Below are 17,994 nucleotides of genomic sequence, written 5' to 3' on the forward strand. Positions count from 1 at the left end.
GAAACCTTCAATCCGGTTATTAAATCAGCTACCATTTGTGTTGTGTTGAGCCTTGCTATCACATATGATTGGGATATTCAGCAGTTGGACATTAATAATGCCTTTTTAAATGGTGAGTTAAGTGAGACAGTCTACATGACCCAACCTACAAAATTTGTTGATACTCAAAAACCTCTGCATGTTTGTAAGCTAGTTAAGGCTTTATATGGGTTAAAACAGGCTCCTAGAGCCTGGTTTGAAAAACTGAAAACTGCATTCCTTAAATGGGAATTTGTGTCTTCCATAGCTGACTCAAGTCTGTTTGTTTATAGACTGAATGGTCAGACATTGTATGCTATTGTTTATGTGGATGACATACTAATAACAGGAAGTGATCCTGAGTTGGTTGAAACCATGGTTCAAAAACTGAAAGTTGAGTTTGCATTGAAAACTCTAGGGTCCCTTAATTACTTTCTAGGCTTTGAAGTACATAGAACAGCCTCCAGTATTCACATGAGTCAAGCTAAATATGTTTAAGACCTCTTAGTCAAAACAGGAATGCTGGACTGTAATCAGTGTTCAACTCCTATGGCAGCAGGCAACAAAACTTACTCTTGAAGACAGTGAATGTTTTGACAAACCAGGTTTGTATAGAAGTACAATTGGGGTCTTGCAATATTTGACATTATCTAGGCCTGACATTGCTTATTCAGTAAATAAGCTCAGTCAGTTTCTTAAGGCCCCTACTCAGCTTCACTGGCAGACCTATAAGAGACTCCTTAGATACATCAAAGGAACTATGGATTTTGGTGTGATATTTCAAAAAATTGATAGATTTCACCTAGACTGCTTTACCGATGCTGACTGGGCAGGTTGTGTCCAAGATAGGAGATCTACAAGTGGTTGCTGTTTATTTCTTGGTTCAAATCTGCTTCAGTGGAGCTCAAGGAAACAAAGAGTTGTAGCTCTATCCTCCACAGAAGCTGAATATCGTGCTCTTNTTTTGTGCATGGCAGTAGCTAGCTAGGTTCATAAACTAATAATTTTTATTAAATATCTTAAATTCTCTATTCTTAATTTGCATTTAGTTAATTAGGTCAATAACAAGCTTTCTTGGATCTAATACAACAATGAACGCGTCACAATTTTACATTACTGCCATGTTGTTTACAACAATCCATATGCATGTTGTTTACATTGCCCATCCCATCCAGCACAACCTTGTCCTCAAGGTTGGAGGCAACATCCCAGAATCAGTAACTAAATTTGCAACATCTTCCCAGGACGCATCCTCCAAAGGTAGTACTTCCCATTGCACCAATAGCTGCTCCACCAACACACCTTTCTGTCACACCACACGGCCAACCACTGCCAAAGGCAAAACCAGAGGTTGTCCTTGATACGTCAAAGGCGGCAGCCGTACTGTATCCTACGGTGGCATAGCGTCACAGGGTTTCAATAAGGATATGTGAAATACGGGATGAATCTGAGAGTCCGGTGGTAACTCCAGCTTATAGGCAACATTCCCCACTCGCTTGAGAATCTTAAATGGACCATAGAACCATCTCCCTAGCTTTGAATATGTACCACCACGAACAGAGAGCTGCCGGTATGGTTGCAGCTTCAAATAGACTAAATCTCCCTCCTGAAACTCTAAGAAATGCCTGTGCTTGTCGGCTGACTGTGCCATCTGTTGTTGTGCGCGAGGAAAATTGGACTTCAATTCCCGTAGAATGCTATCACGCGTGGCAAGAGTACTTTCCACTACCTCTAACTTAGATTCCCCTGTAGCATATGGACGGATCAAAGGAGGGTCACAACCATACACTGACTTGAATGGCGTAGTGCCCGCAGCTAAATGGAAACAAGTGTTGTAGGAAAGTTCCGCCCAAGGTAAGAAGCCAAACCACCTCTGTGGCTGGTCCATAGTGAAACAACGGAGGTACTACTATAACATGCGGTTGGTAACTTCCGTTATGTCGTTCGTCTGTGGATGATAAGCTGAACTATGGCTAAGTGTAGTACCGTCGAGCCGAAATAAATCCTGCCAAAAATTACTTAGAAAAATAGGATCACGATCACCCAATATGGACTTGGGTAGGCCATGTAATTTATGGACCATATGTAAGAATAAACCGTCAGCTTTGGCCGCTGTAAACCCCTTGTGCAGTGGACCAAAATGTGCATACTTCGACAATCTATCAATCACTACCATGATCACTATGTAACTTGCTAACACAGGTAACCCGGTGATAAAATCCATCGCAACATCATCCCAAACTTGAGCTGGAATTGGCAGGGGTTGAAGAAGGCCGGTTGGAGAGAGAGCCTAATGTTTTGCTTGTTGACAAATATGGCAATTTCGAATGAAATATTTAACATCACAGCCTAATCCTTTCCAATAACAATTTAAGGCAATCCTGCTTTCCGTCTTGCGAATGCCACTGTGACCTCCTATGGGAGAAGAGTGAAACTCCTCTAGTAACTACCACTATAAGTAGTCTCGAGGTGGCACCATAATACGCCCCTGGTAAAACAATAATTTATCATGAACAGAATAACCCGGGTTCAACCTTGGATCTCTTTTTACTTGCTTGATCAACTCAGCACATGTGGTATCTTGAAGAAGGGCCTCTCGAATCTGCTATAAAATGTCAAAAAATAATACTGTTAAAGCAAGAAATTTCGGTTCCTCGGTTTCTTCATGCTGGTGGGACAAAGCATCGGCGGCAGCATTGTCTTTTCCTGGTTTGTAAGTGATGATAAAATCAAAGCCGAGCAACTTGATAAGGTAGTTGTGTTGTTCGGGTGTCTGGATCACTTGTGAGAAAAGATTTCATAAACTCTACTAATCAGTGCGGATAAGAAATTTACGCCCCAAAAGATATTGACGCCAACGCATCACAGCCTCTGTTACCATGAATAACTCTCTCACATATATGGAAGCTCGTTGCAGTCTCGGCGATAGTTTCTTACTAAAGAAAGCAATCGGGTGGTAAGGGGTGCAAACTTGTTCTTCTGCAATAGGGAGGTAAAGGGTGCCGCCAATGTAGCATAAGACTTTATGAAACGCTGATAATACCCTGTTAACCCCAAGAAGCCACGCAGTTGTCGTATTGTGCTTGGGATAGGCCAATCGGACATGGCTTGAATCTTTGCTGGGTCAGCTTCTACTCCTTCAACTGAAACAACATGGCCTAGGTACTCCAAACGATTGACGCCAAATACACACTTTTCTATTTTAGCAAACAACTGATTTTCCCTCAAACATTGTAGTACAATTGAAAGATGGTGCACATGATCCTCTAGCCCATGACTGTACACCAAGATGTCGTCAAAGAAAATAATAGCAAACTTACGCAAGAACGGACGAAATATGTCATTTATTGTACTTTGAAAGGTTGCGGGAGCGTTAGTGAGACCAAACGGTATCACCACAAACTCATAGTGACCATCATAGGTGTGAAAAGCCGGTTTGAAAATGTCCTCCTCTACCATTAGGATTTGATGGTATCTAGAACGAAGATCAACTTTAGAGAATATAGTCGCGCCAAATAATTCATCTAGAAGCTCATCCACCGTAGGAATGGGAAATTTTTCAGGAATGGTATTTTTATTCAAAGCCTTGTAATCCATGCAGAAATGCCATGAACCATCGCGTTTTTTAACCAATAATACCGGTGAGGAAAACGGATTGCAACTTGGGCGAATAAACCCGTTTTCTAGCATTTCACGCACCATGCACTCTAACTCACCCTTCTGAAAATAGGGATACCAGTCTGGCCTAACCTGAACAAGTGGAGCAGTGGCAAGAAGAGGAATCCAATGATCACTAAGGCGTTGAGGAGGCAACTCTGTGGGGATGTTAAAGACTGACCCATATTGTGTTAAAATGCTGCTGAGGGCTGGTGCAGGAGCATAATTTTGTAGTTCTGTACAGGATGAAAAGGAACCTGACATATCAAAACATAGGAAAGATTCATCACTGGAATTCATATTGAACAAATGTTCCAATTGATGGAACTGAATTGGGGCAATGCGTTTAGGTTGTCGGCCTTGCAAAGTCAAAGATTTGCCCTACCAATCAAAGGAGATGGTTAAAGCCTTGTAATCCATAAGAATAGGACCCAAAGTCGCCAGCCACTACACTCCCAAAATAAGATCTGCCCCATGGATTGGTAGGACAAATAAATCCACTGGAAATTCATGGCCATCCAGTTGCAGAGAAGCATTTGCACACCCCCCAGAACAACACATGTGATCTCCATTGCCAATGATTATGGTAAAGTTGGTAAAAGCCACTATAGGGAGGCCCAAATGAATAGCCACTCTTTCCTGTATGAAATTATGGGTAAAGCCGCCATCAATTAACACTTCCACTTGCTGGCCTTGAAGACGCCCACTCATCCGGATGGTACTTAGATTGCGCTGTCCCCGTAAGGCATGCAGACTAATTGCCGCCATCTCTGGATCCCCTGGATTGTCAGCACCGTTCATGGTCTCAATCTCAGTTAACATNTTAGTTACGAAAACCGGGTAGGTGCTTCGTGATCCCCACTCGGTAGTCACTAAGAGCGGGTTGGTGCTGTGTGAACTCCACCCGACAGTCATGAAGAGTGAGATGGTGCTATGTGAATGCCATCCGGCCGTACCTCCAGTAAGATGAGGCCATGACGTTTAGTAGAAAACAACAGAAAGTGTGAGGAAAGAATTAAGAGAAATACATACGGGGATAGATAGATAGAGGGTTTACTTACTGAACATTATTTTATGCTCACCCCGTTATTTTCCTTTGTGGATGCAGGATTTAGGTGATGATGCAGTCGGAGGGGCGTCGGCAGGCGAAGAGCAATAGTTACACTGTTTCCCCTGTTTTTGTCTTTTTAAATGGCTTTTTATAAATGATGCTCTTTGTGTATAAAAGACTTATTACATATAATAAAAAGAAAAGTTTTGGGCCCATTTTCTATTGTTATTATGCATACATTGTACTAGTTTATAGCAGTTGTTACAGCAACTCTATAGGGATGTTAAAGACTGACCCATATTGTGTTCAAACATTGCTGATGGCTGGTGCAGGAGCATAATTTTGTAGTTGTGTATAGGACAAAAAGGAACCTGAAATATCAAAACATAGGAAAGATTCAACAATGGAATTCATATTGAACAAACGTTCCAATCGATGGAACTGAATTGGGGCAATGCGTTAAGGTTGTCGGCCTTGCAAAGTCAAAGATTTGCCCTACCAATCAAAGGAGATGGTTAAAGCCTTGTAATCCATAAGAATGGGACCCAAAGTCGCCAGCCACTACACTCAAAAAACAAGATCTGCCCCATGGATTGGTAAGACAAATAAATCCACTGGAAATTCATGGCCATCCAGTTGCAAAGAAGCATTTGCACACACCCTAGAACAACACATGTGATCTCCATTGCCAATGGTTACGGTAAAGTTGGTAAAAGCCACTATAGGGAGGCCCAAATTAATAGCCACTCTTTCCTGTATGAAATTATGGGTAGAGCCGCCATCAATTAACACTTCCACTTGCTGGCCTTGAAGACGCCCACTCATCCGGATGGTACTTGGATTGCGCTGTCCCTGTAAGGCATGCAGACTAATTACCGCCATCTCTGGATTTCCTGAATTGTCAGCACTGTTAATGGTCTCAATCTCAGTTAACATATCCGCATCCTCCTCAATAGTGTGTAAGTAGAACTTGGCCTTACAGCAATGTCCAAGATCAAAATGTTCCTCACAATTAAAACACAATCCTTTTTCGCGGCGCACCTGAATTTGAGCTGGAGTTAAACGTTTAATGGGAAGCGAAGTGGTACACCAATTTGATGAGACCTCTGAACGTCAAAACGGCTCTAGTGTGGGTAGAAGGGGTGGTAGCCCGAATGATGGAGTATATCTTGGTCCCTAAGAATCCCAACTACGCGAACCCGACATATGTAACTGTTGTCTTAATAAACCCAATTTATCCTCCTGAAGCCGAGCCAATCCCATTGCTTGCATTCAAGAAGTCAACTGAAACGAGCGAACCTTATGCTGAATATCAGATTTGGGGCCCGAAATAAAACAATTAAGGAGAAAGGAATCAGAAACACCTGCGACATTATTGGACAACTCTTCAAATTGATTCTGATACGCAGCAACTGACCCTTTCTGTGAAATCTTGGCCAACTGCCCCTGGTAATCCATGAAAGCTGATGGACCAAATTGAGTTTGTAAATCTTATGGAAAGGATCGCCATGAGCACAGTTATCCATTGGCATGCATCCAACGATACAAAGACAAGGTCGGGCCCTCCATATGGAAGGAATCGATGGTTAAGCACTGCATATGTGGAGTATCATGATAATCAAAAAATTGTTCAACCTGAAACTGCTAACCGTCAGGGGCTGTACCGTTAAAGCGAGGAACTTCCAACCAAAAAGGCTTGAAAGGAATGCCCCCTGAGTTCATGTGCTGGAATCCTGAAGCAGAAGAAGAAGTAGGACCACATGTCTGATTACCACTCGTACCACCTCCTATCAGTGGTTGCACACTTTGCTGCCTATCCACGCGTTCTGCATCTAAAATGGAAACCTTTCCACCAAGTTCTTTTAAAAATTGCCCCAAAGACTCCAGTTGTTCAACCATAGTGGCCTGACTTGTCACCAGTTGACTAACCTGTGTGTCAAGAGCTTTCAAACGAGTACCATCGGCCATTGGACGAAAGCACCAATTTGTTAAGATAAATATGCTCTGTATGAGTGAACAGTACCTCCCAAGAATAAAGGGAAAGAAGAGATTTTTATTAATTGACTGATAACCTATTTTCCAGACCACTACTCTTTTAAATACCCAACAAACCATGCCTTCCTAATGAAGTTAGGAATCCTATTTAATGTAAACTACAGATAAGACATAATCATCCTTCCTAATACTAAAGAAATCCTAATTAACTACTAGTCTGATCAGAGTCCAAAAACAACTAAACTACTTCCATTGCCTCATAATCCTTGGACCATATTGGAGGCTGCCAAACTCTACTTGAAACTCCTTTCATTTTCAGCCTTGTCATCTGCATCTTCTACATCTTCCTTCGCTCTCAATCAGATCATAGGGACGTGTTTGTTGGGTTTCAAACCTGTAGGGATTAATGCGTATTTATTAGGAGTGTGCTTGCAAGATTTCAAACTTGCTAGATTACCAATCAGACCGTCGGTTTAATTAGTTGGACCAGTCAACCCACGACTCAACCCCCTAGCCAGATGACACCTCGGGTCGAGTTTTAGAACATTGCTTTTTAGTATTTTAGGGCATACAAAATAAGAGAGTTGTCAGGAGCTTCTGAAGAAGATTTTGAAAAGGGGATTTTTTTCAAGTCGTCATTTTTATAATATTAAGTAATATTTTGGTTTGATTTTTTTATTCTAAAGAAAATAACTTTCTTTTCAATCAGTAAACTTCTACAACGTCCACTTAAAAGTTTAAATAATTGTCTTAACTATTTTTGTTCTATTAATTAGATCACCAATTATTTAATTTTCATGATATGATTTTAGTAACTTTCCCATTTATATCTCTTAAAATCATATATATTTTTGTTAGGATACATCAAATTAACTGTTAATACTTGGAAAGTTAAATTCAGATACCTTTAAAAAAAATTAAAGAGGAGTAGATGATTCTCATTAGAATTAGAGTTGAACTGTTTTATCATTTCTTTCTCTACATTGAAATTAGAAATCTTAATGAAATATGCTTTCACCATTCAAATATCTTTATTTTATAATGTTAGGATCCCACATTGAAAATAAAAAAAAATAGAATATAGGTTATAAAGGGTTTGGACACCTTTTCTTGATAGGTCAATTTTTCAAAGAGGGTTCTATCGGAATCACAAAGGACCCACTGTCATACATTAACAATATATAAAAGAAAATTTAGGCCTCGAACATCATTGGGCCAGTATGGCCAGATTTCAACATTATCAAAGAACTTTTTGCAACAAAACAGTCTTTGTCTCCGATCTAACCTGTGGTTACTGTTGCCGCTTCCTTGTCTGTTAGTGATGGAGTTAGAGTTACAGGAGGAAGAAGCAGTCAACTTTGGTAAATCTTTAATAGTACCAAGTGTTCAGGAATTAGCAAAACAACCCATCATCGACATCCCACCTCGATATATTCGTTCTCATGAGGACCCTCCGATTGCCATCTGTACCTGTCATTGATCTTCAGAAATTGGCTTCTGTGGATTATGAACTGGAGAGGTTGCACTTAGCTTGCAAAGAATGGGGATTCTTTCAGGTTCGTACTGTCAACTTAATTATTCATCTCAAAGATAAAGAGCAACTAAGTTAATCAGAAACTGATGAAAATTTATATGAAGTTCAGATTATAAACCATGGAGTTAGTATTTCATTGCTGGAGAAATTCAAGTTGGAAATTGAAAATTTCTTCAAGCTTCCATATGAAGAAAAGAAGCAGTTGTGGCAGGAGCAAGACAACCATGAAGGATTTGGGCAGCTCTTTGTGGTTTCAGAGGATCAAAAGCTAGACTGGTCAGATATGTTCTATATCACAACCCTTCCACTCAATCTGAGGAACACTCAACTCTTTAACAAGCTTCCTCCAAATCTCAGGTGTCTCAATCTCTCTATCTCCATCGGCCCAATTCAACTCTGCCAATTAGAGCTATTATTTATAACTCTCAATCGGTTTAATCTACCAAATCCATATCATTCAATCAAATTAAGCCTGTCTTGGTCTCTGTAAAATTAATTTGAAACTGTTTACCATACACTTTTGTCTTTATGGTTTACAAATGTGGTGATTAATTCTAAAATTACAGTAATCCATAGAATTAGATTCATGTTTCACATGGAACAGTCCGATAGGTTTATAGTTTAGGGTCTAGTGGCTTATTAACTATGAGAATTAAGATTTGATGGAGACATGCCATTAATTGCACTGACTTAGTGCTGCTGAGGAAAGTTTATGTTGATTGCCTAAGCCCCATGAGTGGACGTAAAACTGTAGATGTCAAAATCTACGGTTGCGGAAGTAAGGTCTGATCTTGTGAGATTGAGACCTCTGACAATCTGCTGCACTTGCACACACACAAAGAAACTAGCGTGAAAGGAATGGAAAACACCAGAGTGGTGTTTGCCGTAGGCACTCCGATGCTCAAGTCAGTAAAGATAATAGAAACTTTTTAGTGAGGGTTAAAGGAAAGGAAGGGTTACCAGCGGCTAAGTAGAGAACTAAGACCATGGGGTCGGGATATGGCTCTCAAGAGTTTGAGAACTATAGGATTAGAAGGTATAATGTTGGATGTCTAAACAGAGAGATGATCCCAGTTTATATAGTAGTCGTGGGATGTTCGTATCCCAATAGGATTCGGAATCCACATAGGAGGAGATCTAGTGAATAAGGAAAACCTTGATTCACTTGCCTTAGAGGAAGAATCCTACTTACCTTGTTTCGGAGGCTTAACCTTTGGTGGGTTGTTGACAAAACTCATTTTGGGAAGATGTTGGACTTGGGCCCAAATCACGAAATTCAACGCTAGCCCAACCAGAGTTGGAGCGTGTCCTTGGGCCTTTGCGATGGAAGATGCAGGCCTGGGCCTAGAGGCCCAGGTGATTTTTTACCCCCACACTAATTAAATTAACTTTCCCTAGATCTGCTATATAATAATTAAACAGCTTTTATGGACTTCAAGGGTTAATTACCATATTATACAAATATTGGGAATTGGTCAAGTTGTTGGGAGTATTTGTGAAAAAAAAAGAAATATATATTGGATCAATAAGTTTGAGGGATTACAAATGGTTTATATTAGAAGTTTGATATTTAATTATAAAGATACATGAAAGAAAGAATTTGTAAATAATATAAAATTTAGGAGTTTATATAACTGGTGATGTCTAGAAACATATCCTTGTACAGGGATTTGTCTTGGTTTAATACATTGTAACTATTTTATATGCTTAGCGTATATATATGCGCCGAAATAATTGGATCTTTTTTTTATTGGTTAAAAAACAAATTAAAGTCAATCGTTATTAATTGCTTGAAGATCCAAAATTCGAGGAGGGTTAAAAGTTAAAAAATTGATTAAAAGAGTAAATTGACAAAATTATTTACCATTTCAAGAAGTTCATTAGATTTAGAAATTCAATTTTTCTTTAAATGATAATAGAACTACAATAACTTACTATTTTAAGTTATAAAATTATGATGTGATTAAAATACACATGTGCTAACATAATATTCCTTAATAATTTATAAATGAAAGTGTAAAACTAAATTATTTGATGTTTGCAGTGGGGTGAAAGTAGCTAGCTACTTCAATATTGAGTTCCCCTTTTAAATTATTAATAAAGTATTTAAATTGGCATTTGCCGAGTAATAACTAATGCTTTTACGCTAATGTGATAATGCAATTAGAAATTTTAAATATTGGACTAGATTTGTTTAAGCATTCTGAAGATAAAAACATACTAAATTTAGTGGTTTTTTTTTTTTTTAAGCGAATGTTTTAAAGTTTTTAATGCATGAATTATAAGCGAGCGACTATTTATTAGTTTTTATAAAATATAAAAATACAAAATAAGGATAATCAAGACCAATTAAATAGAGTTCGCATTTTTATTTTATTTTTCACATGCATTTTTTAGAAATAGGAGTGTGTGTAAAGAGATTGATTGTATTTATATACATGCAAGAATTTTAATTAACATTTAATAGTTTAGAGGAAATAGTAATACTAATTACACAACCCAATTTTACAACATTCTCTCATAACTTTCAACGTGACAGTTCACAAATGGGTCATTTCTGTTTGCTATTAATTTTATCTGTCTATTTGTGAGCTGACCAATTATAAATTTTCACGTTAGGGATTATAAAAAAAGGTTATGAGATTAGATTGTAGACCTAATATTAATGTCAGTATAAGATAACATTTGTCGCAATCATAACATCCAAAAAAACAAAAGTAGTTTATCATATTAAATTAATGGGAACATGCATACGAAACTAAGGGAGTGTTTGTTTGAGCTTATGAAAATTAGCTTACAAGCAACAAGTGCTTATAAGCTAATTTTAACTTATAAGCATTTGAAATTTTAAGCAATTACGTGTTTGGTTAAAATGCTTATAAGTGACTGATAAGTAGTTGACAAGTTTGGTAAAATGTGGCTTATAAGTACATTTTATTATAAAATGACTAAAAAAGGTACTACATTAAACAAGGATATACTATGAAATTTTAAAATAAAATAAGGATAATATGGTAATATACTTAGTCAAACTAGCTTATAAGTAGAGTGCTTATAAACGAAAAAAAAAAAAAAAGTACCTCCCCTAACTTTTTTTTTCCTTATAAACTCAACTTATAAACTCAAAAAAGTTATAAACAAACAGATCAGCTTAATTTGAGAGCTTATAAACTAGTTTGATTAGCTTATAAACTTAGATAAACACCCCTAATAAAATAATTTTTAATCCTAGTGATCAAACTTCAAAGTCGGTTGCGCACATTTTGATGGGATATTCAAGAAAACTGAAATTAAATATTGTCTTGGATTGCAGCATGACGCTAGAATCATGGAATAAAATGGATAATAACTGTAAGCCTCCTATGTTTCCCTAATACTTTTTGAACCCCCCGGAGTATCAATAATACTCTAAAACCCCCACCATTTGTTAAATGTTATAAAATCTCTATTAAATTAGGAAACAGAGGACAAAAAGGTAAATGCAAGGGGGTAATAAAGTAAATACATTCTAATTTTTATAATAAATAATACCCATAAACAAATTTTAAAGAAATTATTAATTTTTTTCAATTTTATTTATAAGGAATATTATGTTTAGCACATGTACTTTAATCACGTCTTAAGAAAACCTATATTAATAGGTTATCATTTGTTTTAGGAATACTATCCTCATCATCCCTCAAGTTTCAATTTATGTCATACACACCTCAAAAGTGTAAAATACTAGCCTTGACCTCCCCTCACATTTAAAGAATTATTCAATATCTCCTCCCTTTAGCCACTAATTGACCGATTCTATTTTATTCTGTGTTTTTTACACCCTTTGAGATTGATTAATATCGAAATCATCCACTTTGTTACAAAAGTATTAAAAACACCTCTGCTATTAGTGACATGTAAGGTTCCATGCAATTTTGAATACTTATTGAGTGAAAAATTTAAGAAATATATTAAGTTGATAAATGATGGGAGGCGTAAAATAAACTTTTAATTATAAAATTGGATGAAACACTCGGTTCTTGGTTCCAAATCAAGGAACACGTCGGTTCCGGTTCCGGTTCCGTCCTTCACAAAAGTGTAGGGTACCCGGAACCGAACACCCTAGTCATCATGGAATAAAATGGATAATAACGTAAGCCTCCTAGATGGGTTTGGATTTATGGATAACATTATCAAGTTCATATATATCTGTAGTAATCGTATTTGGTGCAAAGAAAAACACTACATACCAGGAGAATACCAACTCAACATCGGAGTTGCCAAGGCCACCCATAGATTGACACGTTAGTTTAATTGAAAATCAATAAATAAAACTGAGTAAATTCAAATAGGCATGAAAAAGAGACCCAAAATAAAATAAAGCGGTAGGAACCGAATGCACGGTAGATTCACTTTATCTATTGTTTCTTGGCGAATAGAGAAATGAAATTACACAAATCAGTTGGGAACAATGGCTGCCTGGGTAGTTCTGCAGGAGGAATCGTAAAACGCGGTCCGGTTAGGATTTAAAAAATGCTAGAAGAGTAGATCCTTGGTGGATTTTTCGGTGGTGGAAAGGGCGACAACAATTAATTATTGTCAAAAAGTAGCTGTTTGTGACAAAAGTAGCTCATGGATAAAGAGCTGTGGATCAGCTACAAATTGCCGCCAAAAAGTTTATGTCAAAACCTTGTGATAGCAAGATTTAGCTTGAGGGGGGAAAAGAAAAATGCTGACTCAGCTAGTCTTTAGTTGTTAAAATATCAGCAAGTTAGTGAGCTGGAGTTAATTGTTAATAAGTGTTGGTTACAGAATACATTTGCGTTGCTTCCTGGGTTTACGGAGTTGCTTCATCAATAACAGTTAGTGCTTCAAAATTGCATCGGTTATATAATATTGCATATATTGCAATTTATAATTAATATGAAAAATATTTCTTAAATTAATTATCAAACCACCAATATAACACTGATATCATAATTTATTGATAGAGAAAATTACTAGTACTCCAAAACAACTTGACGGCAACTGACCCGGAAGACCGTAAAACGCTGTTATATAGGGAGTTAACTAGTATTATAATTCCAACTGTCCATTGTCTCTCTCTAATCTGATTAATATATTGCCTTCACAATCCTACAGACCATAAAGTTAAAAGAAGAGATAAATTTTATTCAAGTGTAGGGTTTGTGCATGTTCATAGTTCACACAATTTCTCCTATAAAACCCCATGCAGGAGCTTCACATTTCATCTCAAGCTATCACATTCTCCAGCTCTAAACTTTCAAAACACCCTAAAGATTTTTCAAGCTCTCCCTTGAATCATGGCTTCCAAGACAGCTGTGGTTCAACTGCTCTCCTTCTCATCAGCAGTTTTATGGACTTGATGAACGGATATTCCACAATTGAAGTGATTCTAGGAAGTTTGGTGTATTGCTTGAATGTTGTGTTTTGCTTTCATTTGAGTTAAATATTGTAATATTGGTTGATTGGCCCTTAGTGAATTTTTGTTAAAGTTATTTTGAGAAAAATGTAGAGAAAATCCCTTAAACTTCATTAGGGTAAAATTGTCTTTTCACTCAAAATTAGTTGAAAATGGGGGATGAAAGGGATGCATTTCATAGAGAAAGCATTAAAAATGAGGGCATTATTGTAAATTGACAAGGGACATAGATGAAATTTCTAAGAAAGAGCAAGGGCAAAATGGGAAAGTGTGGTTATAAATTAAAGTGTTAAGGGTTTTGAAACCCTTCATTCTTGTCTCCACTGCCACACTCCTCCCCAATTCTTCTCAAGTTGTGTTATTCAATCCTCCAAGAATTTTGAGGGCTTTAAGTGGTTTTTCATAGGGTTTTGATTCTAGGCATTAAAAGGTAAGGATTTAAGCTCTTATCTAATGATTTATTTGTATAAAGGTGAGTTTTATGAGTTTATGGAGGGTTAAGAGAAGATTGGAATCCAACAAGAATAGAGAGTTTAGGAGAGACTACTCAAGTACAAGGTAAGTAAATTCCACTCAGAATCCAATCTCAGCTAAAATTTAAGAATTCAAGTGAGTAGAGATTTCTTTTAATATGCATATGTTGATTATTGAGAAATTGAGATGAGATTAATGATGAATTTTATGTGTGTTGGATATATTTGAATAAGAGAAGTATATGTGATAATTTGATGACGGGTTGAAATTGGAAGAATTGGAGAAATTTTTGTGGAGTGTGGTTGCCATGTAGGTATGTGATGCTACAAAGAGTTTTTCTCTCATTTTGGATGGTTTGAGAACTAAATAGAATGATAATTGAATTAGGTGTTGTTATGCACAATTAATGTTTGATGATATGCCTAAGTAAAAACTGCCCTTCACAGCCGTGACTTTCGAGTGACTTTTGGGCATCTTACAGATTGAACTGGGTTGAGCATAAAAGTGGTAGCCCTGTCTCTAAGCTTTAAAACGAGACTAAAACCGTAGCAATCGAAGTGTATAACTCAAGTTATGCCTTCTTGAGTGTGACCTGCGCCGAATGACTGTTTTGATGCAATATTGCATTTGTGCATTCATAAAGTGCATTAGTAAGAAACTTTAAGCATGAACCACCTTATGCATTAATTGTGCATTGAGAAGTTTTGAGAAAGAGTAGAGAACTTTGTGAATGAGCTACTCTAAAGTAAAGAGAATGAGAAAATCTAAGAATGGGTTGGTGCTTTGTGAACTCCACCGGAGAGTTACAAAAAATGGGTTGGTATTTTGTGAACTCCACCCACAGTTATGAAGAATGGTTGGGCTTTGTGAACTCCACCCGGAAGTTATGAAGAATGGGTTTTGCTTTGTGAACTCCACCCGCAAGTTATGAAAAAGGGTTGGTGCTTTGTAAACTCTAGCCGGAAGTACAGAAGAGTGGGTTGGTACTTTGTGAACTCCACCCAGCCGTGCCTCGGTAAGATGAGGTCATGACATTCAAGTGACAAAGAGAGAAAATATGAGAAAATGAGGAAGAGAATGAGTAGAAGTCATGTCACTACCCCCCACACAGGTGGGCTTAGGCCCGCCCCACATAGGTAGTGGCCTAGACAGCCCCACACAGGTAGCCAGCCCGTGACTCACCAGGATATCCCCCCCCCCCCCCCCTAAGGGATTTCTTTCGCCTCCCTCACCACTCGAACCCAAGACCAAGGGGCTATAGTCAATTGGGGAGCTTGGTGAGTACATCAGGCTAGTTGGCCTGATGGTACTCATGGTGCTTCCTATTGCCTATAGCCCTTGGGCATGGGTTCGAGCTATGGGGGAGGCGAAAGAAATCCCTTAAGGGGGGGGGAGATATTCCTGGTGAGTCACGGGCCGGCTACCTGTGTGGGGCTAGTCTAGGCCGCTACCTGGTGGGGCAGGCCTAAGCCCACGTGTGGAGGTTGTGACAAGTCACGAAGAGTGGGTAGATGCTTTGTGATCTCCACTCAGCCGTGCCTCTGGTAAGATGAGGCCGTGACCTACAACAGAAAGTTAATAGAAAACAGTTTGTGAAAGAGAAATAGAAAGAGAAATAAATTAGATGAGAAGAGTGTAAGGAAAGAATTACGAGAAAGAGTTACGGGGACAGACAAGTAGAGGATTTACTTATTGAGCATTATTTTGTGCTCACCCCATGTTTCTCTTTGTGTTTGTAGGATCTAGATGAGGACGCGGTCGAATGGGCGTCGGCACAAGCAGGGGCATAGCTACACTGTCCACTGTTTTTGATAACTTTTACTAATGATGCCTTACTTTGTCTAAAAAGATTAATGTATTAAAAGAAAATTTTAGGCCATTTACTTTTGCTAATATGAATATATTTACTTTATGTAATTCTAGAGTACCCTAGTATGAAGCATTATAACATTTCCAATAAAATTTAAGGCAATCCTGCTTTGTCTTGAGAATGCCACTGTGACCTCCTATGGGAGAGAGTGAAACTCCTCTAGTAACTACCGCCGTAAGTAGTCTCAGGTGGCACCAAATATGCCCCTTGTAAACAATAATTTATCATGAACAGAATAATCGGGTTCAACTTGGATCTCTTTTTACTTGCTTGATCAACTCGGCACATGTGGTATCTTGAAGAAGGGCCTCCGAATCTGCTATAAAATGTCAAAAAAAATACTGTTAAAGCAAGACTTTTGGTTCCTCCGTTTCTTCATGCTGCGGGACAAAGCATCGGCGGTAGCATGTTCTTTTCCTAGTTTGTAAGTGAGATAAAATCAAAGCCGAGCAACTTGATAAGGTAGTTGTGTTGTTTGGTGTCTGGATCACTGTGTGAGAGAAGATTTCATAAACTCTACTGATCATTGTGGATAAGAAATTTACGCCCCAAAAGATATTGACGCCAACGCGTCACAGCCTCTGTTACCGTGAATAACTCTCTCACATAGTGGAAGCTCGTTGCAGTCTCGGCGATAGTTTCTTACTAAGAAAGCAATCGAGTGGTAAGGGGTGCAAACTTGTTCTTCTGCAATAGGGAGGTAAAGGTGCCGCCAACGTAGCATAAGACTTTATGAAATGCTGATAATACCCTGTTAACCCCAGGAAGCCACACAGTTGTCGTATTGTGCTTGGGTAGGCCAATCGGACATGGCTTGAATCTTTGCTGGGTCAGCTTCTACTCCTTCAACTGAAACAATATGGCCTAGGTACTCCAAACGATTGACACCAAATACACACTTTTCATTTTAGCAAACAACTGATTTTCCCTCAAACATTGTATACAATTGAAGAGTGGTACATGATCCTCTAGCCCATGACTGTACACCAAGATGTCGTCAAAGAAAATAATAGCAAACTTACGCAAGAACGACGAAATGTCATTTATTGTACTTTGAAAGGTTGCGGGAGCGTTAGTGAGACCAAACGGTATCACCACAAACTCATAATGACCATCATAGGTGTGAAAAGCCGGTTTGAAAATGTCCTCCCTACATTAGGATTTGATGGTATCTAGAACGAAGATCAACTTTAGAGATATAGTCGCGCCAAATAATTCATCTAGAAGCTCATCCACCGTAGGAATGGGAAATTTTTCAGAATGGTATTTTTATTCAAAGCCTTGTAATCCATGCAGAAACGCCATGAACCATCGCGTTTTTAACCAATAATACGGTGAGGAAAACGGATTGCAACTTGGGCGAATAAACCGCTTTCTAGCATTTCACGCACCATGCGCTCTAACTCACCTTCTGAAAATAGGGCACTAGTCTGGCTAACCTGAACAAGTGGAGCAGTGGAAGAAGAGGAATCCGATGATCACTAAGGCTTGAGGAGCAACTCTGTAGGGATGTTAAAGACTGACCCATATGTGTTTAAAACGTGCTGGGCTGTGTAGGAGCATAATTTTGTAGTTGTGTAAGGACGAAAAGGAACCTGAAATATCAAAACTAGGAAAGATTCATCACTGGAATCATATTGAACAAAGTTCCAATCGATGGAACTGAATTGGGCAATGCGTTGAGGTTGTCGGCCTTGCAAAGTCAAAGATTTGCCCTACCAATCAAAGAGATGGTTAAAGCCTTGTAATCCATAAGAATAGGACCCAAAGTCGCCAGCCACTACACTCCCCAAAAAAGATCTGCCCCATGGATTGGTAGACAATAAATCCACTGGAAATTCATGGCCATCCAGTTGCAGAGAAGCATTTGCACACCCCTAGACAACACATGTGATCTCCATTGCCAATGATTACGGTAAAGTTGGTAAAGCACTAAGGAGGCCCAATGAATAGCCACTCTTTCCTGTATGAAA

The sequence above is a fragment of the Pistacia vera genome, unplaced genomic scaffold, assembly GCF_008641045.1.
Source record: "Pistacia vera cultivar Batoury unplaced genomic scaffold, PisVer_v2 Contig660, whole genome shotgun sequence".
NCBI lineage: Eukaryota > Viridiplantae > Streptophyta > Magnoliopsida > Sapindales > Anacardiaceae > Pistacia > Pistacia vera.